The 23,686-nt window shown below is 37.7% G+C and overlaps 1 protein-coding gene across 14 annotated transcripts in view; it reads right to left on the minus strand.

Annotated features, from left to right (window-relative positions):
- Positions 1-23,686, minus strand: part of LMNTD1 (lamin tail domain containing 1) — a 431,818-nt gene that overhangs the window by 390,917 nt on the left and 17,215 nt on the right. For 10 of the 14 annotated variants that reach the window (XM_059935489.1, XM_059935481.1, XM_059935491.1 and 7 more), the window contains 2 exons: positions 16,931-16,990; positions 10,207-10,260 (listed from right to left, as the gene is read on the minus strand). The gene's annotated coding sequence lies outside the window, so the exon portion shown is untranslated. The remainder of the gene's footprint in view (positions 1-10,206; positions 10,261-16,930; positions 16,991-23,686) is intronic. The other 4 variants (XM_059935487.1, XM_059935486.1, XM_059935485.1 and 1 more) reach the window with 1 other exon arrangement.

Consider the following 23,686-nt stretch of genomic DNA (forward strand, 5'->3'; position numbering starts at 1 on the left):
TCAATACATGATAAACATTGCTGTAAATATATAACAAATCTCCATGTTTTCCCCAAAATACACACACACACACACACACACACAAACACACACACAACAAGGGTGGGGAGAGAAGAGAAGGGGAGAGAAGAGGGCAATAATTCTACGCTGTTGAGAAAGGAGAAGCCTATAGAAACATATTTTTGTTATTTTATCATTTCAACATTTCAGGTTTAGTATAGAATTTACCTGAGCTATGGATTTTACACTGAGTCGGCTTCCATCCGGAAGGATATATTACTTTAATTTCCCAGAGAGTAGGCGAGAAATTTTCTTCCAGGGAGAGGGAGTGGGAGAGATTGCCCATCCATCATAACCTCCCAGGGACTGACAAGTCTGAGTCCACCCGACCTCGTTTTGCAAGAGCTTTGGTAATCCACCCACAGAATGGAAAGAAGTGGGAGGGGGAGATAACATTCTCTCCCTCGTTCCTCGTTCCTGCTTACCACCCCCCCGACCATATACACACATCGTTCTCCATAACACTATCTGCCTTTCCAAGGCAGATGAACACTGCAGGGAAACAGCAGGGAACTCCTTTCTCAAAGTACTACGGCCAACACCTGCCATTTCGCCATGACGCTGAGGGTCTATAGTGGATGCAGATCCCCCTGCAGGCTGGGCCTCTCATTCCCTCCGCTGCTGGGACAGTTGCCTGATGGCTGCTTCACACTCCACTCCCTCCCCAGGAACGGCTCTCAACCAAAAGGAGCTGCCTTGCTCTCCTGGGGCAGCCTGCACCCCGTGACCACTTGAGGTCGGGATACTAAGGCCCTGCACTGTTGCCTCAATCCAGGAAGGGGATCTCAGCTCTAGAACTTCACACGGGGTCTGCTGGGGCCTCTGCTGCAACTGCATCACCGTCCAAGTCTGCCCCCTCCGAGTGGATGCTGACTCTTCCCTGTTTCCTCACTCCCTGATAGGTGTTCCTAGGAGCTCTCGCCAATTAACTCCCTGCACGCATACCTCCATCTCGGAGCCTATGTGAGAAAATCAAGCTACAATGATTTTGTAGACTGTCCATGTCCTTTGACGATGAAGGACAGAATCTGGTAGGACCATCCCGCCGGTGAGGCTCCTGACAATCCACTAAGCACGTGCACAGCTGCTCAGCGAGAACCCAGAGGGCGCAGGGGGGTGCGTGCTCAGAGTACCTGCCCACCAAAGGCTGACTGGAAACCTGCGTTTACCACAGACGCAGCCTGGGTGGGGGAAGATAAGCACCTGGTTCTAGAGCCAACTGCCTGGGTAGAATCCCACCTCTTTGCCACTTGCTTGGGCATATGACCTTGAGCAAATTCCTTAATCTCTGTGAAATTTGAATATATAATAGTACCTAGAAGTTGAATATATAATAGTATCTACCTCATACAAATATATTTAATATTTATATTATATCATATATATATATATATATATATATGAATCAAACAGCACCTACCTTATAAGGCTGTTTAGGAGGATTAACTGAGCCAACATATGTAAAGAGCTTAAATTAGTCCCGGCACACGGTATATATTCAGTAAATGCTAGCTGTCATAAAACATTTGGCTAGCCCATGTGTGTATCTTTATTTAGGAACACCTAGGTTACCAGAGCACTTGCACATTTTTATCTCCATCCTTCAAGACAGTAAATTTCTTGAGAGCCAAGATAATGTATTTAATGATTAAATAAATACTTATCCACACATTCATACATTTATACACATCTATGTATATGTAAATGCACATGTTTATATGTAGAGTACGTGTATGTGTCAAGCTACCTAAAACTCTATTTGTTTTATGTTTATAAGAATCTGAGATTGTAATGACCTTGGGCAGAGTAGCTAGAAAGGACAAAAGTACAGCTCCATTGAGCTCTCCAGGGGTCCACACTCTCCCCTGGGGCTCTGATCCCTCACTTTGAGAAGGCTTCTCTCTAGCAAATAAAGGAATACATTAGAAGACAGGACCCTAGATCTTGGCCTGAACTGCTCACGCCCATATCTAAAGATGTGCCATGGAGATAAAGGGTTATTCTGCTTATTTGGTGCCTGGAATTGTGATGGTTAATAACCATTTTGATTTGTAGGGTAGTAACTCTGACAGGTTATACTCATGAAAAGCTTGAAACAGAGATGATAATACCTGTGGGTGTCAAAATTTAATCTTTCTTAATATTAAGTTCACTTAAAGCACCCCGAGGTCAACAAGTTGGTGGGTGACACTGAGTTAACAGAAAGTTCTTTAGCCAAATAGTTTCTAAAAACATCAATCCATTCTAAAAATAGGGAATCCCTATTACACATAGCATGCCTATTTGGTGCTATTTTTTAACCATTTAGGGAGACATTACAGTAACATCACAAAAATTCTAAGTTGGAGAAGACGCAGAAGATATGTAGTTTAACCTCCTTCAGAAGTGAAAAAAAACAAGACTTGGAAAGATTACATGACTTGTCTAAGGTCACAGGAATTTTTTTTAATGTTTTATGAATTCTGAATATCAAGCAAAAACCAGATAATTAAATACTTAACCACTTGTGTGTATTTTTTTTTAATCAATTTTATTTATTTATTTATTTTTTATTGCATTGGGTTTTTGTTGCTGCGTGCCGGCTTCCTCTAGTTGCGGAGAGCGGGGGCTACTCTTCATTGTGGTGCACCACTCTTCGTTGTGGTGCGGTGGCTTCTCTTGTTGCTTCTCTTGTTGCAGAGCACAGGCTCTAGGCATGTGGGATTCAGTAGCTGCAGCACGCGGGCTCGGTAGTTGTGGCTCGCGGGCTCTAGAGCGCAGGCTCAGTAGTTGTGGCGCACAGACTTAGTTGCTCTGCGGCATGTGGGATCGCCCCAGACCAGGGCTCGAACCTGTGTCCCCTGCAATGGCAGGCAGATTCTTAACCACTGCACCACCAGGGAAGTCCCCACTTGTGTGTATCTTAAGTGATGCAACTGAAGGCAGGGCTATAAAGAGTCCAAGGGGAATCTGAGCTTACATTAGTGCTGTAGGATGCAAAAGAGGAGCCCACTCTGGCTCTTGAGACAATGATTGGACACCTGCCAAGGGTTCTACACTGTGTGCTTCTGGACCACATGTGCATAGAAAGCAGAGGGCAATGATCAATTGCCATTCATTGTCCAAACAATTCAGAATCCATCCAGAGGCTAGCTGAAAACTGGCTTAAGAAATAACAATGCCATGAGCATTGTTATCAAATACAAGAAACAATAACAATAATGAACATTAGTAGGGTGTTTTGCAGATTACAAAGTATTTTCAAACACAACCCTTTCCAACTTCATAATGGAAAACCACCAGACGAGTAGCCTTGCTGTTGTTATTATTACTACTACCTCCAAACCAGGAGACTCAGGTTGGTGGCGAGAACGTCTCCTGTCACTCATCTGAGCCAGAACTCACGTGCAGTTTTCACTCCAAGCCCTGGGCACACTTCCCGAGTCAAAGATGCTGATACTCAACAGTTTGATGCTCTCTGCTGAGCTCTTGCATCACACACAGTTGAGCATGTAAGGTAAAAAGTGGACTCAGAGATATGAGCCACTTACTCCATACAGAAGATTACCTCTCTGCCCAGAACAAGGACACTCACTCAGTATCAAAAGTGTGTGTGAAGGACCAAATCTCTGATTCTTTAGAGACTACCTGATTTAAGCCGTTGAACTGGAATGCATTCAGTGTGTACCTACGGAACTTTTGTACTCTTATACTTAGTAAGTTCAGCCTTTGTTTCCTATGAGACCAAAACCACTCAGGCTCTTTCCTCAAGAACTTTTCTGAACTAAGTATCACACAGACTTCTTCAGTATGTGAAGATGAAGGGATTCGGAGTAACGGGTAGGGCAACTGAATAATGATCCTCTTAGAATTGTGAGCAGGAAAATGGAAGAATTTTATCACCTGTAATTGCTTTCATGATTGAATCTCCTTGTGCCCTACCTTAACCCACGAACATTCACTATTTTTACTGCCTGATCTAAGCACAGATGTATCTGAGAAAGCAGCCATGACCGTGATTTTCAAGTATGTTTTTAAAAAAACCTCACAAATGTGCAGGCTGCTGAAAAAAGAGCTGAAAGGAAGATTGTTATGTTCACCTAAATGTTGCACTGAGGTCTATGAGGACTAAACCAAAGAAAAATGATGGCTATCATATTCCACAAGGGAAATGTGGGTTAAATATTCTTTGTTTAATATTCTACTTAAGTTTTCTTGAACAGGTAAAGCCTTTTTCACTTCTAAAACTGCATTACTAGAGCCTACAGGGAGGCTCAAACCTAAATTTGTTAATAGAATATACTCAGAGCTTAAATGGGTGTATATGATTTGGGGAAGCATGTATTTGGTTACTGCTAGATGGATCTCACGTTTGCTCCAATTTGATTTGCGAGAGGCTATTCTTAAATTGTTCTACTTATTAGTTATTCTGATCTCTAGGGTGCCCATTTATGGAATGCTGGAGGGGAGCATAACATTAGGAGCAGATTTTTCTTAAAGCAAAGTGGGAAATCTGCATGAACTTTTTAAACATAACTTTGAATGCACTCCAATCTGGAACACATAATTATTTCACGCTGACTGAAATCAAGAAGTAAATATGTGACTATACTCACAGATGTAATTACAATTTACAACCTGTGCCTCATCTTTGCCATCTACTCAAAGATACTCTGCTGGATTTCTTAAAACGATGACTCCTTTTCTCTGTAATTTAATGGAATTTTGAGTATAATGTAACACTCTGCCATTTCTAGGCAATTTATGATGCCTGGCGACATTGGTTAGAAGTTGAGGAACATTTCTAATGACACAAAAGTATTTTCACAAGCACACACAAACATTTTTTTCTCTCCTATTTATTTAATTGTCCTTTTAAAACCAGGAGAATAGGAATAGTCTACAGTAACTCCTGGATTCCTTTTCAGAAGTGTGACTAAATACTGAAACTCATCATTTGATAAATACAGTTTGAATTATTTTTCCATAAATGCATGATAACCTATGTTTGTCAGAAAGAAACCCATTTGCCACTTTCCTGTCCATTAACTCAGCCTCTGAGATATTGCTTCAGATTTTCCCTTTGTAGCTGGCATCTTTCCACCTAGAAAAATATCATATCATTTGTGAACTTGAAGTTTTCACTCATTTATAAAAATTTTAAATAAAGCCAATTCTAGTCCTGATCCCAGGTAATCCTACTAATTGTAATTCTATTTATTTAGAAAATACTTATTTATGCTTTTGTTTTAGGTCTCCAAACTAGTCATTTATCCATGACAGAATTTGTTCTTCAATCCTTTGATAACTTTTAAAAAGAAAAGTCTTCCTCAAAAACTTTGCCCTGACCAAATGCTTGCTTGTCTCCTTAGAGGAAAATAAACCTTTCCCCCAATAAATTATGTTTCTTGTCATTTAATGAATCTCTACTTAATCTTGGCTTCCAACTGCATTCCAGGTATAGAAATAAAGCATTCTAGGCTGTAGTTTCTATTTCAGTAACCCTTCCAATGAATGGAGGCCATTCTTGAAATCCATCAAGAATGTCCTAGCATCGCACTACAACTGGGAAACCTTTTCTTACCTTTTCTCCATGTACACTAATCCTTACATTTTAACACCCAAATTAACTTTTGTCTCCTCTGTGAAGTTTTCTGTGATTCATTCTATTCCTATTTGAGAAGTAACTCATCCTGCTTGCATGAGCAAAACCAAGTATATTTGAGAATCAGTGACTAGAAACACTTTATCCTCAGAGTCCCGAGGGATAGAAAACTGGTTGGATGGGCTCATAGAGACATTTTAAGGTGAGTAAGCGGAATAGTAGGAGAGTTTTTGTTGAACAGCTTTGACCACTTCATTGCACAGTGGCTTTGGAGTCAAACAAATCTAGGATGGACGCAGCTAAATGAATACAAATTTATTACTTCTATCGATATAAGGCTATTCATGTACTCTATTTCTTCTTGAGTGAGGTTTGCTGGTTTGCACCTCTTCAGGAATTTGTCAATTTTATGTGTTGTTTATAATATACCCTCATCATCCTTTAAATGTTGGGGCTGATAAAAAACAAAATTAAGGATAGACTCATTGAATGTGTAAGAAATAAAATTTAATTTGTTGGATTTGTAGTGAGGTTCCCTTTTTCATTTGTAATATTGCTCTTAGTGTTTTCTCTCTCTCTTTTTTTTTCCTATTCTGTCTGGATAAAGTTTTGTCAAGTTTATTAATCTTTTCAAATAACCAGTTTTTAATTTAACTGATTTCTTCCTATTGTTTTTCGGTTTACTCTTTCATTGATTTCTGCTCTGATCTTCATTATTACCTTCCTTCTGCTTATTTTGAGTTAAATTTGCTTCTCTTTTCCTAGTTTTATTGAGATCCTTGTTTTGAGACCTTTCTTCTTATCTAATATAAGCATTTAATGTTATAAATTTGTTTCTAAAACTGCTTTGACTTCATCCCACAAGTTTTTATATATACATTGTATTTTCATTTTCATTCTGTTCAAAACAGTTTCTAAATTTTCTTGTGATTTCTTCTTTTACCCATAGATTTAGAATGTGTCATTTGGGGATATTTGGGGATTTTCCAGATAACTTTGTAATTGATGTGTTGTTTAATTCCTGCTCTCCATCTGGTCCTGAGTTTGAAGTTGTGACTTTATCTCCTCTCTAGGCTATGATGATGAGTCCCTAGTACAATTTGACCCCTGAAATGTGTCCTCCAGCTTTATGCCCCACCCTTTTGCCCTTCAGTAGTCCCCGTGGGGCTCATCTGGATGTGTCTGACTCCTCATCTTCTACATGAAGTGATAGAGGAATCACAAGCAATGATAAATTTCATAGGAAGTCAAATGTGGATCAATTAAAAGACTACCAAAGTGCGTTAAGGGTTTGGAAAAGATTAGACAAATAATATACAGAGTGAATTTCTCAAGAAATACTCATTAACTGAGGAATAGGGCACTGAAAATGTATAATGGGGTTTTACTCAAACTTGAGAATTAACAGAGTTGATAAGATCAAGGTACAAAGGGCTTTCAATCGTTAGTAAGACCCTTCTTTGACATAACTCCACAATTCTTTCAAAATCATCTTCCCATTTTTTCCATTTGCTTCTTAGTACAGATAACAAATGATTGGTGTGAATTAGATACTCTATTTGATACCAGAGTCACAACAGAGAATATTATCAGGTTCAGGAAAGGTGTAATCCTCATTTTTCATCAATGATTATAATCACAGCTGACATTGGCAATTCCTCTAACATTCAGATAATATCAACTTATTATTTACAATTATAGCTATACAATACAACCTAACCTATTTCCCAACTTTTCAAAACTTAAATTCATGTTACTAATGTTTCAGGTGTGAGAATTATAACAAGGAGAAGGGTTTTTTTTTAATTACAAAGAGTTCTTATTTTTTAGAGATACATACTGAAATATCTGCCCATAAAATATTTTTATAAAAATATAAATTTGGAACTACCCTGGTGGCACAGTGGTTAAGAATCCACCTGCCAATGCAGGAGAGACAGGTTCGATCCCTTGTCCAGGAAGATCCCACATGCCGTGGAGCAACTAAGCCTGTGCGCCACCACTACTGAGCCTGCGCTCTAGGGCCCGTGAGCCACAATTACTGAGCCCGTGTGCCACAACTACTGAAGCCCACATGCCTAGAGCCCGTGCTCCACAACAAGGGAAGCCACCGCAATGAGAAGCCCGCGCACCTCAACGAAGAGTAGCCCCCGCCCACCGCAACTAGAGAAACCCCGCGTGCAGCAACAAAGACCCAACGCAGCCAAAAATAAGTAAATAAAAATAAATAAATCTATAAATATATATATATATATATAAATTTAACTACTTCTTTATTGAAAGAGAATATACCTGAAAATTTTTTCAATTACTCTCAAATGAAGAGTACGTGATAGAATTTTAATATATCAGTACATGTGGAAAAACAGCTCAAAGATACAGGATCTCATGTCTATATCCTGTCCATATAAAGTCTTCAGACAGACATCTCAGACAATGATGTACAAACAAACCAATTCATAAAACCAACTCCTCATAATTTGAGGAAAGTCATAATTGATCTCCATGGAAGCCAGGCCCTTTAAAGTATACTCTTTTTATGGCATCTGGAGCAAATCACCAACAAGCAAGGGATATGTTTAAACAGGCAATTTTAAAAACTTGAGGATGTCACTTAATTTGATTACAGACAAAGCTGGGGCCTACCTTAGGTTGGCCCCCCTCAGTGTTTCCTAACTCATGATTCCCCTTTTAAGACGGCCTGAAAAAAGGAAAAATCGACCAGACCTGATTAATAAGTTGTGTCTACATGCACAAATGAAAAGGGTAACTTCTGAGCTGAATTTTGTCTCTCTCTACTCAAAAAGCACAGGGTCCTTACTCATTTGTAAAAGTAATATTTATTTCTATTACTGTGTATTTATTAATATAAATACATCACCAACTGTATTTATAGAGTTTAAACCAGCATAGTTCAAACACTACGAAGGTGTCAGGCATTTCCATCAATACTTTTGTGGTCATTGATTTTTTTAAATCAGCAAATTAGTTTCTGATGCTGCTGAAGGTGACCAATATAATTTGCTTTTTTGGATTAATGCTACGACACTATCTGGTATCACTAACTGAAAGAGGATTGATTACACTATGTTAAACGTTTTTGGATGTAAGTTTTTTTTAATGTTTTATAATCACAAAATATGTCCTAGAGATAAAAAATCAGATTCCATTTTATAATCAACATGCCTTGGGACACTTGGCTGAACCAGAAAAAGGATAAGGCAAAGCAGAAGGAAAAAAGAAAACAAATGGAAGGCTAACATTGAAGTTTTATCTCTCAGGAAGGACAAAAACCAGTCCTATAATCAAAACTTGTGGTTATTTATTATCAACATGGCAGAGAGACTGAATTTAAAAAAATCTTTCCATCTGTCCACACTCTGTGTGCTGCTGCTCTGAGGAAAAATAAATATATCCTGGGTTGACACCAAGAATACTGGGTTTACTATTAGTAATGTTCTCACTAAGGTGCCTCAATCAACCCTTCTGCAGTCTAAAAAATGTAAATAAATGTTGGATGACGGATTGTGAATTGATCAGGAGCTTTGATGTCATGTTTAGCATTTGGGTTTTTGTTTTGTTTTGTTTTGTTTTGTTTTGTTTGTTTGTTTGGTCCTGTTCTGCAACTCTTAACGGCTAGAATTCCATTTCAATCACAACAGGAACTAAAGATTTCTGAACACTATACAGTCCCAGTTTTTAAAATGAAGCCTGAAATATCACTTAGAACAATGGCTGGGGAAGAAAACAACCATAAAGTTTGTTTTGTTTGACAGTGACTGACAATGATATTATTGTCCACACATGTATGTCTGTAAATATTGTTGTGCATCATGCAGCTCTTTCCCCTGGAGTATAATCCAGCCCTGGAAATAGTAGATCAACCCGTCACCATGGATACTGAAAAATCTGGCCAAGTGACCTAAAATGTAGACTGTGAGTAAAATTGTGTTGGTATCTGTTGCTGCAACTGATGTCAGTGCTCTTTCTCATTAGGAAGAGTAGCCCTGAAAAGGGGCCCAGTGTTTCCGGAGATCCCCATCCCCATGGGTCCTGCTCTCATCCTTTACCTGCCTTGGCTCCACAGGTTCTGCTGTTCACCCACACACGAATCCAATGGTACCACTGCTAGTGCCAACTATTTGTCTCTGAGATACTCACATCTGGCCTCTAAAGATTTATTAGTTTCTTTATCTCAACCAAGTGTGAACAATCTCTTTTACATTTGTTTTGGCTGAAACAAAATGCATGATCCAGAAAACTAAGAGGAAAACAATGAATTTAAAAACAAACTTCAATTCGAGTTCTTGTTCTACCTCTAACTCACTACAGACTTTAAGTAGTTACCTGACTCTTCATTATTCATTCAACCAACATTTGCTGAGGGCTTACTGTGCCAGATATGCTTAGGCAACAGGTATGCAAAGAAAAATGGGAAACAATTCTTGTTGTCAAGGAGCTCGCAATGAAAAAGAGAAGACTGACACACACGCCAATGTTCACAATGCTGGGTGAGACAGATCATGATAGGAGGAAACAGAGGAGAAAGAGGGTCATCTCACCAGACTGGGAAGGTCACGATGGGCTTCCAAGAGGAGTAGAGTCTGAAGAGAGGCCTGAAGGATGAGCGAGAGAAGTCCAGTCCACGGGAGAAGGAGAGGAGAGGAGGGTGCAGAAGGAGGAAAGGGTGAAATGATAATGGACTTGGAAAGGAGAAAATGTTATCCTGGCACACTACTTGACCCAGCATGAAAAAGTGTCATAATAATATAAATGCCTTTAGTTAGCTTTTAAAGCCAAACTGTAGATAAAAGTATTGTCAATGGTTTCAAAAACAGTTAATAACATTTCAGTGTTAACACTATTTAACCATATAAAAGAAAATTATTACATTTACCTTATGACCTAGTTATTCCACTGCTGGGTACTTGCCGGAGAGGACTGAAAATGTATGTCCTCACAGAGACTAAGATAAAGATGTTCTTAGCAGCTTTATTCATATTAGCCCAAACTGGAAACAACTCAAATGTCTATTAACAGTGCAATGAATAAACAAAGTGTGTATATTTATACAATGCAATACTTTTCAGCAGTTAAAAAAAATGCAGCAACATGGATGAATCTCACAGACATTATACTAAGAGGAAAGAAGCCAGACACACACACACACAAAATCCACTGTGATTTTATTTATGTAATTTCTAGAAGAGGAAAATCTATTCCATAATGGAAAAGGTCAGATAAACTGTTGCCTCTGGAAGGGGCAGAGGACTGACTAGGAAGGAGCGCAGGGGTCATTTCTCAGGTGATGAAAATGCTAGAGATGTGGGTTACACAGGTGTAGGCACTGATTAAAACTCATTGAATTGCACAGGTAAGACTTATGGCTTTCACTGTATGTTTTTGATATAAAAAATGAGAACAAACACTAATTAGTAATTTTGCTTTTTTTCAGCGGTATAAATTAGCCATTCTGAGGCTACCTCCTGTATATTCCAGGCTTGAGCAAAATTCTGGGCTTCTGAAAATAATGGGAGCCAGATTTTTCATTGTTGAGGAATGGGATAACCAACACAGAAAGTAAGAAGACTCTGCTGTGCAATACAGCAGCTATTAGCCACATATGGCTCCTGAACCCTTGAAATGTGGCTAGACCAAATTGAAGATGTGCTGTAAGCATCAAATATACACTAGCTTAGGAAGAACTTACTACAAGGGGGAAAAAAGTACAATATCTCACTAATAACGTCTTATTTGATTATATGTTGAAATGGTAAAAATTAGGATACACTGTGTTAAACAAATACATTATTAAAATAGATTTAAATTGTTTCTTTACTTTTTTAAACATGGCAACTAGAAAGTTTATAATTACATATGTGGCTCACATTTGTACCCATTGCACAGTACTAAACTATAATGTAGCTTGTGGTGTTGGACTGGAATTGCAGCTATCCTATTCCAATATGTGAACTCATAGTTTGATCGATCTATCTATCTATCTATCTATCTATCTATCTACCTATCTTTTTTCCTCTGAAAGGGCCTGGAAATAATGCCATACGAGTAGAAATGAGCACACTTAGCACTCAGGTCTTGGTATCATTCTCTATCAAAATGAAATATAGCTGCTTGGAGAAATGGCTGATTTCAGGGCTGGGGCAGAGAAAGTACAAGATGAGCTTGGAATATCATACTTCACAAAAAAGTAAAGGATTTTTCAAAAAATAATGGGGTATGTAAAAATGACACAGAAGGACTACTGGGGCTTCCCCTAGCCAAATCTAGGATAATTTGAGCCTCAAAATAAATGATGATAGTAATGGATCATAACCTATTTAATAAAATAAGAATCTGTGAGTCCCTATCCAAATAAATAAATAAATAAGAAGGGACAGTGCTTCCTTATAGTAGAATATCAACTAATAAAGAAAAACAATCATGGAGACAGAAGATCAACAATGGATACTAAAACTAGTTGGGTAAAAGTTTTATGAGAAATAACATTATTTACCTATTTTCAAAGTGTCTCCCCATATATTAATTTCAAAGAAAAAAATATACATTTAGTTTAGAAGAATAATTTTTCAAAAAGACTCATGCACCCCAATGTTCACTGCAGCACTATTTACAATAGCCAGGATGTGGAAGGAACCTAAATGCCCATCGACAGACGAATGGATAAAGAAGATGTGGTACATATATGCAAAGGAGTATTAGCCATAAAAAGGAACAAAATTGGGTCATTTGTAGAGACACGGATGTCATACAGAGTGAAGTTAAGTCAGAAAGAGAAAAAAAATCATATATTAACGCATATATGTGGAATCTAGAAAAATGGTACAGCTGAACCGCTTTGCAAGGCAGAAATAGAGACACAGATGTAGGGAACAAACGTATGGACACCAAGGGGGGGAATGTGGAGGGGGCGTGGTGGGATGAATTGGGAGATTGGGATTGACATATATACACTAATATGTATAAAATAGATAACTAATAAGAACCTGCTGTATAAAAAATAAATAAATAAAATTCAAAAAAATAGAATAATTTTTGAACTTTACAGTTGAAAAAATTATCAAGATAAACCCAGAATTAATTATACAATCTTGCTGCCTTTGAGTTTTTAAATATCACTGAGAGATTAAAACTATCCCCCCACCCCAAATCTGATGAAGGAAAATTAACCTTATCTAAGTGTGGTTTATGAATCACCCTTAGAGTCATCTGAATTCTTTTTACAAAATCTTTATAAGATATAAGAGGCAGAAAGCCTTCAAGCCTTCACATCCCAAGGAACATGGCAGCAGTGGGTGCAATTAAAAATATTATTTACAGAACTAATTAGCAAATTTAATCAGGAAACAAGTGAGAATAAGAATACATAAAATTACAATGTAATTTTTCATAGATATACTTCTTATTGTCATTTTTTAAAATGATATAATTTTAAGTAGTGTCAGAAATCTTTTGTAAACCTTGCACTGACACTTCTAAAAAATACTTCATGTAATTTTGAAAACAATAATGTTTATAAAGTTAAAAAAATTTTATAGTGACAGGTCAAAAAATAGGAAATTACCTATAAAATTAGATATTCTATTTTTTTTTTTTTTTTTTTGGTCACACAGCATGGCTTGTGGGATCTTAGTTCCCCGACCAGGGATTGAACCTGAACCTGGGCCCCAGGTTTTGCCACAAAGGCATGAAACTAGAAATCAACTACAAGAAAAAAACTGCAAAAAAACACCAACATATGGAGTCTAAACAATATACTACTAAACAACCAATGGGTCACTGACAAAATCAAGAGGAAACAAAAAATCCTGGAGGAAAATGAAAATGGAAACACAATGATCCAAAATCTACGGGGTGCAGCAAAAGCAGTTTTAAGAGGGAAGTTTGCAGCAATACAAGCATACTTCAGGACATAAGAAAAATAGCAAATAAACAATCTAAACTTAAACCTAAAGGAATTAGAAAAAGGAGAACAAACAAAACCCAAAGTTAGAAGAAGGAAAGAAATCATAAAGAGCAGAAACAAGTGAAATAGAGACTAAGATAGGGCCCAAATAGATAAAATCAGAAATGAAAGAGAAGTTACAACTGACACCAGAGAGATACATAGGCTCATAAAAGATTATTATGAACAATTATATGGTAATAAAATGGACAACCTAGAAGAAATGGATTAATTCCTGGAAACATACAATCTCACAAGACTGACTTAGGAAAAAATAGAAAATATGAACAGCATCATAAGAGATTACTATGAACAATTATATGCCAATAAAACAGACAACCTAAAAGAAATGGAGAAATTCCTTGTAGCATACAATATCCCAAGACTGACTTAAGAAAAAATGGAAAATATGAGTAGACCAATTACCAGTAATGAAACTGAATCAGTGATTAAAAAAACAAAAACAAAAAATCTACCAACAAAAATGTTCAGGTCCAGATGGCCTTGCAGGTGAATTTACCAAGCATTTAAAGATGAGTTCATACCTATCCTTCTCAAACTACTTCAAAAAAAAAAAAAAAAATTGAAGAGGAAGGACTGTTTCCAAACTCATTCTATGAGGCCAGCATCACCCTGATACCAAAACAAATACACCACACAAAAAAAGAAAGAAAATTACAAGCCAATAGCACTGATGAATACAGAAGCAAAAATCCTCAACAAAATACTAGGAAAGTGAATTCAGCAGTACATTAAAATGATCATACACCATGATCAAGTGGGATTTATCCACAAATCAATATCCACAAATCAATCTATGTGACACACCACATTAACAAATTGAAGAATAAAAATCATATGATTATCTCAATAGATGAAGAAAAAGCTTTGGACAAAATTCAACATCAATTTTATGATAAAAACTCTCAACAATGTAGGCATACAAGGAACATACCTCAACATAACAAAGGTCATATATGACAAACCCACTGCCAACATCATACTCAATGACGAAAAGCTGAAATAATTTCCTCTAAGATCAGGAATAAGACAAGGATGCCCACTCTCACCACTTTTACTCAACATAGTATTGGAAGTCCTAGCCACAGCAATCAGACAAGAAAAAGCAATAAAAAGAATCCAAATTGGAAAGGAGGAAGTAAAACTGTCACTGTTTACAGATGACATGATACTATATATAGAAAATTCTAAAGATGGCACCCCAAAAAACTAGTAGAACTCATCAATAAATTCAGTAAAGTTGCAGGATACAAAATTAATATACAGAAATCTGTGGCATTTCTATACACTAATAATGAACTATTGGAAAGAGAAATTAAGAAAACAATCTCATTTACAATTGCATCAAAAAGAATAAAATTCCTAGGAGTAAATCTAACCACTGAGGTAAAAGACTTGTACTCTGAAAACTATCAGACATTGATGAAAGAAACTGAAGAGGATACAAACAAATGGAAAGATACACTGTGCTCATGGATTGGAAGAATTAATATAGTTAAAGTGACTATACTACCCTATGTTATCTACAGACTCAACGCAATCCCAATGGCATTTTTCACAGAACTAGAACAAACAATTCTAAAATTTGTGTGGAAACACAAAAGACCTCTAATAGCCAAAGCAACCTTGAGAAAGAACAATGCTGGAGGTATCACAATCCCTGGTTTCAAACTACACTACAAAGTTACAATAATCAAAACAGTATGGTACTGGCAGAAAAACAGACACATAGATCAATGGAAGAGAAGAGAGACCCCAGAAATAAACTGAAGTTCATATGGTCAATTAACCTACAACAAAGGAGGCAAAAATATACAACTGGGAAACGACAGACTCTTAAATAAATGTTGTTGGGAAAACTGGACAGCTACATGCAAAAGCATCAAACTGGGCTACTTTTTCACACCATATACAAAAATAAACTCAAGATGGATTAAAGACTTAAATGTAAGACCTGAAACCATAAAAGTCCTTTTAAAAAAAACCCATAGTCAGTAATTTCTTTGACATTGGATTTAGCAATATATTTTTTTTATCTGTCTCCTCAGGCAAGCAAAACAAAAGCAAAAATAAACAAATGGGACAATATCAAACTAAAAGTTTTCACTTTGTGAAAGTAATCGCCAATAAAATGAAAAGGCAGCCTACTGAGTGTAAGATATTTGCAACTGATATATGTGATAATGGGTAATACTTGAAATACACAAAGAACCCATACAACTCAACATCAAACAAACCAGCAACCTGATTCAAAAATGGGCAGAGGACCTGACTAGACATTTTTCCAAAGGAGATATGCAAATGGCCAACAGACATATGAAAAGATGCTCAACGTCTCAAATCATCAGGGAAATGCAAGTCAAAACCACAATGAGATACCATCTCACACCTGTCAGAATGGCTATCATCCAAAAAAGACAACAAATAACAAGTGTTGGCGAAGATATGGTGGAAAAGGAATCCTGTGCACTGTAAATTGATGCAGCCACTATGGAAAACAGTATGCAGTTTCCTCAACAAATTAAAAATAAAACTACCATATGATCCAGAAATTTCACTTCTGGGTATCTTCCCAAAGAAAACAAAAACAGTAATTCCAAAAGATATATGCACCCCAATGTTCATTGCAGCATCATTTAAAATAGCCAAGATATGGAAGCAACCTAAGTGTCCATGGATGGATGAATGGATAAAGAAGATGTGATACACACACACACACACACACACACACACACACACACAATGGAATATTACTCAGCCATTAAAAATGAAATCTTGCCATTTGTGACAACATGGATGACTCTAGAGGGCATTTTGCTAGTGAAATAAATCAGACAGGAAAAGAAAAATACTGTCTGATCTCACTTATATGTGGACGCTAAAAAACAAAACAAACAAACAAAGCAAAATGAAAACAGACTCATAGATACAGAGAACAGATGGATGGTTGCTAGAGCAGAGGCAGGTGGAGGGTTGGGTGAAACAGGTGAAGGGAATTAACAGTATAAATCTCTAGTTATAAAATGAATAACCCACAGGGATATAATATACAGCATAAGGAATATGATCAATAATATTGTAGTAACTTTGAATGGGGACAGATGGTACTTGACTTACTGTGGTGTTCATTTTGTAATGTATATGCAAATGTCAAATTACAATGTAGTATACCTGAAACTAACACAATATTTTACATCAACTATATTTAAATTTTTAAAAAGATAACTTCTTTTCAAAAAATTTTAGTTGCTTACAACAGAGGGCCTACAGAATCTGTATCAAAATGAAATACAAAAACTTACCATGTTAGACCTGTGGCAGGTTCGGACATGAAGAGGAAGCTGCTTGCTTTCCAGAGTTCTCTGAAAAAGCAAAAGAATGTCCATGATATCTAGTAGTTGACTCCAAGGGAACTTAAAAAGACAAAAGGAAGCTTCTTTATGAAAGGGTTAAGTGCTATCATGAGGAATGCGGGTAGGAGTACAGGAATAAAATTTGAATAAATAAATAAATGGCAAGAAAAACTGGCAGAGACTATGCATCTTTGAACTTCAAATTAACATTTGTCATAAGCTTCAAAAGAGTCCTAAATTCTTCACTGTCCAAAACCTCTTGGCCATCACTAAAACACTTCATGAGGACGGTGAAGTAATATATTTCACAGGTTCTGTAACCCTTAGAAGACCAAGAAAGAACAAACCATCCTGATCTTTAGGTAAATATGGCATCATCTGCAAGGAGAACATAATCAGATTTATTTGATTGTCAAACCCTTCAGAGCTGCAAATAATTTACTGTGTTTTATTAAATTTATTTTCTGCATATTTTGAAAAGAAGAAAATAGTACACTGGCGTGTGTGTGTGTTTGTGCTTCTGTGTCTATGTGGAAAATAGCAAGGTTGGCTAAAGAAAGAAGAGCATAAAAGACTTTTTTTGCAAAATCAACTGAAGGTATCTACAGTGACTACTTTAAAAGTATGACCATCTTTAAAAAAATTTTTTTAACAGTTTAAAACATTATGAAAGAGAAAGAAAATTCAGACCAAGGGAAAAAGAGATAATGTAAGCATGCCAACTCTGAGAATTGTCAGAGTTGCCATGGTTATTTCAAATCTGCTTTGAGCTTCCTAGCAGCCAGGACAATGGGTTCACTAAATTACAAAGCTTTGTTACTGGAATAAGGAAATATTCTAGTTCCTCAGAAAAAGAAAGGCTTTCCTTGATTTTAAATCCCAAAGGTATTTCTCATGTGAAGAAAAAGAATACGGTATAATATAGTATATACTAACTTCAATTGGATTTATATTGCTAACATCAAATGATTGTTTAAAGCACTGCTGCTTAGTGAAGGCATTTCTGGGAGGGCTAAGGAATCCCCACTAAGCATACATCCCTCCCATGCTCTAGAAATACCACTGTTCTCTGGAGAACACATTAGGATCTTCATGGTACACCTAAGTGAATATATTTTTCCACTTGATTGTATCCTGTCATATAAACATTATCAATAGAATCAACTGCCACAAAATTCATTGATTAGTTTTTTAGATGAACACAGGAACTAAGGCTCTGAAAGTTGGAAAGGATTTTAGAGAGCTCTTGGTCCAATAATAAATTATAGCAGCTAATGTCACAAAAGGCATCTCTGACAATCAGTATAGGAACTTGGCATGCACGCTGTCATGGACAGTTGGATCACGCTCTCACAAGACCATCTACTCCACTGCTGTAGACAGTTGTTTTATTATGTTATGCTGAAAACTACTGGGCTGTAATTTCCACCCGCTTTTAAAGTCTGTCCTCCAGATCAACTGAGCAGCTCTCAAGTATCAGAAGACACTTTTGCTTTACCACTTCCGTCTTACCTTCCCTAAGCTAAACATCTTCAGTTTATGCTATTCGTCCATTTTAAATGATGCTGATTACTTTAAAAGTCATATAACACTTTAAATTTTTTTCAGTGCTTTGTATACATGACCTCATTTTTACCCTTATGAGATATCTCTGAACGCTCTACAACAGGTATTTTAATCATGAGAACACTAACTGGCCCCTAGATCATACCACTGGTTTATGGCAGAATGTAGACTAGAAGCTTGGTCTCTTCATTTTCTTCCTATCTCTGTGTTTAAACGATCGTTTATAAACTACACTGAACACTCATTAACTGCAGTGAATATTCAAGAGAAGAAAGTTCTGAAGACATTTTACTCATGATAAGAAAATAATCAGGAAGACTCATTTATGGTAACTAATACTTGTAAATTTACAATTTTTCCAAGTGTTAAGAATTTTATATAGGTGTTTGGAACTTCTGAAAGAGATATTTTTAAAGTTTTTCTCTCGTTTTTAGCTAAAATTTTGACGAAACTATAGGTCTGAGTTCAGGTTCAGGTTTAGGTTTGAGTTCAGGTTTAAGTGTGCTGATCATCCCAACCATAAGATAATAAAACTAATATAAACCCTCTGGTTTGCCAAATAAAAAATAGAATTCTTTGAGTAATAAAAATGTGTGAAGGTTCTAGGACTTTATGTACTTCAGTCAGTTCAGATACCATTTTCCTGCTGTTTTTTTTTTCCTATATTCATCTTCATCCACTCAATTATTGAGTTCCTGGGCATCTTCTGCTTCCTCTTTTGTGTTCCTAGCAAGAATTATCGGAATTCAAACATTTTCGCTTAAACAGCAACAACAAAAATCCACTGAACACATAAAACTTCACCTGTTGGGGTAAAATCCTCAAGGGCCCTAGAACTATATATATGGTACTCAATTAAAGACACAGACGCAGCAGTAGTTAATGGTCTGTAATTAAAATCTCAGCTTTAAAATGTGCCTCCAGGGGCATTTCAACAAAGTCCAACTTAAAACACTTTCACTGTGCCAAGGAGGTGCTCTACTAAGCACGAGCACATTGGAAAGTCACGTGGTGAGAGCCCTCCATGAGGGACAGCCCACCCTCATCCACTGTAGGAGGCCGTGTGCAGCGCTGCGGGAACTCCCGGAGCGCAAGCTGACACCGCAGCGACGGGGCGGAAGGAGAACTGAAGAGGCTCTGCACGTCTACGGACACGGAGCACAAACCTCTGATGATGTGATGACTTGGGACTCATAGCAGGTTGAACTACTGGAAATATTAGTCTGATTGCACACTGTTTAAGTAGAATGAGGCTGCTCTTTAGTGCTTTTTTTCCTTTCCAAATGTGTCCAAATGTCAATTTGAGCCATTTTCCTCAGGAACAAACTAAATGGCCAGCAGAATATAGAAAACGAAAACTAGTCAAAATGGCCACAGACAGAAGCAGACTCGGAAGCCACGTGTGAAATTTAGATCAACCAGCCTCTCCTCGGGATACTGACCCGGCCACCAGCCAGGCCCACTTCCAGTGTTTAGTCTTGCAGGCAATCCCCTGTTGCTGGGCACCAGTAATTCAAGTTACCATGCTACCAAAATACGGTATTGGTTCCTTCATCTTGCATCTTCCTGGGATTCTTTACTACTCCCCAATCTTTGTCATGCTTTCTTTCTAGAAGCAACAAAATCATATATATATATATGGCCGCGCAGTGTGGCACGCGGGATCTTAGTTCCCTAACCAGGGATCAAACCCGTGCCCTCTGCAGTGGAAGCGCCAGAGTCTTAACCACCAGACTGCCAGGGAAGTACCAACAGAATCGTTGAAACGGAGCAGGCTTTAGAGGGAAAGAGTCTGCATTTATGCTAGGTTCACCTACCTATAGGGAGAGGATATTTATTCCAGGCTCCTGATGTTTTTCCTTGCATCTAGAGAGACCTCAGTTCATGTAACATTCCCAACCTCTTTACTCTTTCACCACTCTGCCTCAGAGAATGAAAAGCAAATTATTTGAATGGTAAATTTGAAAAGAGTACATAGGGCTTGCAAAGCTCAGCCCCTGCCATGCTCTCCTTCCTTGAGGAATGGCTACCATAATTCCCATACTCATGTCTTATCTTCCATGTTGGAAATTTTCCCAGGGGAGGGCCCCACGGGAGGAAACATGTCCATCTGGCCTGGCCCAATAGACCGGTCTGTTTCTGAGCAGCAGCATTGGGAACCCCACCGTTGCTGCACTCCTAAGCCACATCATCCCTCCCAGCCTTAATCAGAAATAAGTATGGTATTCTGATCTCCATCTTTCTCCTTGTCTATCTCTTAAGTGGCTTAGAACTCAGGACCGTTTTTTAACTGTGTTGACCTTGCAAAGCTATTTTACTATAGTCATCATTATCCACTCATATTTGTCAAGTTTTTGAACACCTTGTTCCTCTTCTGGATGTTATTTTACCTACCTGGCAGGAATGTGAACGTAAAGTGCCTAGCACAGGGCTTGGCATTCAATTGAAGTTTACCTTCCTTTGCTTTTCTTAATTTTAATTTAGTCATCACCTGTTGTCTTAATTCCTTCTTCCCTTTAATTTCCTCCAATAAGTTGGCTTCTTCTATCTCTCATCATTGTCTTCCACACTTTCGTATTTCTTCTTTCTGTCTTTAGACACTGCCCTAAATCAACCTAAATTTAGTTCTTAAAGTGTGGTCCCAGAACCAGCAGCGTCAGCATCTTTCGGGAATTTGGTGGAAAGGAAACTCTCAGGCCCTATCCCAGATCTACTGAATCAGAAACTGTTGGTGGGGGCTAGCAATTTGTATTTTTATAAGCCCTCCAGGTAATTCTGATGCATGGTCAAGGTTCAGAAGCAGAGGCCAACATTATTCAGTTTCTGCTCAGTTCCATGATTTGTCTCTGCCCAGATACTTTTCTTTTTGTGCCTTACTCTCTTTGTGATTACCAACCATTTTGTTTGGTATCATTATCAATTGTTTCATACCTGAAAGCCCTGATACCCTCCATCTCCATCCAGAAAGTGGGGGGGGAAGGGTGACCATTTGGCCCTCAAATGATTTAAAATTAAGATCTATGGGTCTCTTTTATACAGATTTTTTTTGTCCACCCCAAATTATTATACCTAACTTATTGAAAATTCGGGCAACTCAGTTTGTTTTAATTTAGTTTACCAAGTTTTCATTTTCAAAGCCACTGTATAACATAAACCCACTCACAAATCTGCAAGCCTTTGCTCTGTGTTTTGTTTTTAACGGGTAAATAGAAAATCTCCTAGCACAGGAAACTACAGGTAGCACTGAAAAAAACTGGTTTTCACAGTACTGGTTTCCGAACAACTTGAAAAGCATCAAGCAATTCAATTATCCTAAAATTGTCATCCAATTTGCTTCTCTGTGGGAAAGCTAGTATTCTTATGTCATGAAGACCAAGAAATTATTTGCTTTCTGGAATATGTGAATATTTTCCTTCCTACCACTGCCAAATCTTTGAAAGAATATCTAGGGGCAGCAAGGATGGGATGGGGATTGGGACCAGGGGCAAGGGGAGAAGAGGTAGAATGGGAGCTGAGAAAACAAAAGATGTTTTTCATTTCAAATGACCCCCAAATGTCACAATTTAATTTGATGAATAAATTTTTAAATTATCCTTTAGTAAATTTTAGCTAAGTCTAGGTACTTCAAATAATTGAATGGTTCAGGTACTTATTAACTTCCCTCCTACCATTCCTCAAATGTTGATGCAAATTAATTTTCAATCAACAAAATTTATAGACATTCATGAGTCTATAATAAATTAGTGTTAATGTGCAACATTTTGGGGAAATGTCATTCTTTCTCATGCCATTCATTATGACGCATTTTGAGGGGAAGCAAGTCATTCACTTAAATTGTAATGAAAAGCATTTAGTATTTATTAGTGTGTAGGAGTCTTGTTCTCAAAGGGGCATTTCACAGCTATTATTCATTCAATCTCAGTTTCCCTGGGAGGGAGGGAAAGGGTGCCCAGTGAGCCAAAGTCAATGAGTTGAGTCATTGTTCAGCTCCATTCCAAAGGGCTACTCAGTTTCAACTAAACCCCTTAGGTTCAAGTTAAGATTCTCTGGCTAAGACTTTTCTCTGTGATCTACTCCCACTGGAAACAGCTCAGACATCACTTATCTGGTCTCTGATCACCTTCCACCTACATGACCCTGGGACGCATACATGGACAAGAAACCTTGAGGAGCAAGAGCCTTCCAGGATAAAGCAGCTGCATCTTCAGATTTCTTCTGAGATTCCCATAGTCCCCATGACAGCCAGATCTTACACCTTATTTTCAATATTCCAAGATCTTTCATTTGGTGATAGTGATGATAGAAGTCCTCCTTTCTGATTTTATCTTCATTGATCTCTATCTTTTGTACTTCCTTCACCTTACAGAAATGACACTTCGGTCTCATTTCTTTCTTAAGTCTTCTTTCTAATCCTAGCTGGTCAAGTTCCCTCTGGCTTCCCTTGCTCTACCAACCAGTCTGGACTCCAGGACAAGTTGTTTCAACACTGTCTTCTTGAACAGTCATTCCACGTGTTACCTTTTCTGGAGTCTTTCATGTTAATCTTAGCCTCTTTCAACTTCCTTTCCATCTCCACACCTAAGCTACCAAACTTTTGGGAAAGACTCCAAAACCATATCAAATACTTTTCCTCAGCAGTCCTTTCAGACACTCCAGTAGACTTTGTACAGCTTCATGCATGATGGTTACTGGTTTACCCTCCTGAAATGCCCTGTTGTTATTCCAGCTTCCTTATTCTATGTAGTTAACCTTGCCACTTAATGTTATCACGCCCTTTTTGGCCTCCCCCTTCAAATTTTCTTTGTGTGTCCACTCTTTTCTTCCTCACTGTTTCAGAGGGAGCTGTGCCCCTTCTATATTCAACTTAGGCATCCCTTCAACCTTTTCTCCATTCCTTTCCTCAGCTCTCTGTCTCCTCTCTTCATCTCCATCTCTTGAATGCTTCTGTTAGGCCTACAAACACTCTCAGTATTCTATGAAAAACAACAAGCAAGCAAGCAGACAAATGTTGGCCTCCTTTCCAGGGCAAATCTGTTTGCTCCTGGACCTCTTGAAAACTGGCAAATGCCACATTGTTTCCTAGAAATCGCTTTCTCGGGGGCCACCAATGACCTCTAGTCACCAAATCCAGTGAACTGT

This window comes from Balaenoptera ricei, chromosome 10 (genome assembly GCF_028023285.1).
Source record: "Balaenoptera ricei isolate mBalRic1 chromosome 10, mBalRic1.hap2, whole genome shotgun sequence".
Taxonomy (NCBI): Eukaryota; Metazoa; Chordata; class Mammalia; order Artiodactyla; family Balaenopteridae; genus Balaenoptera; species Balaenoptera ricei.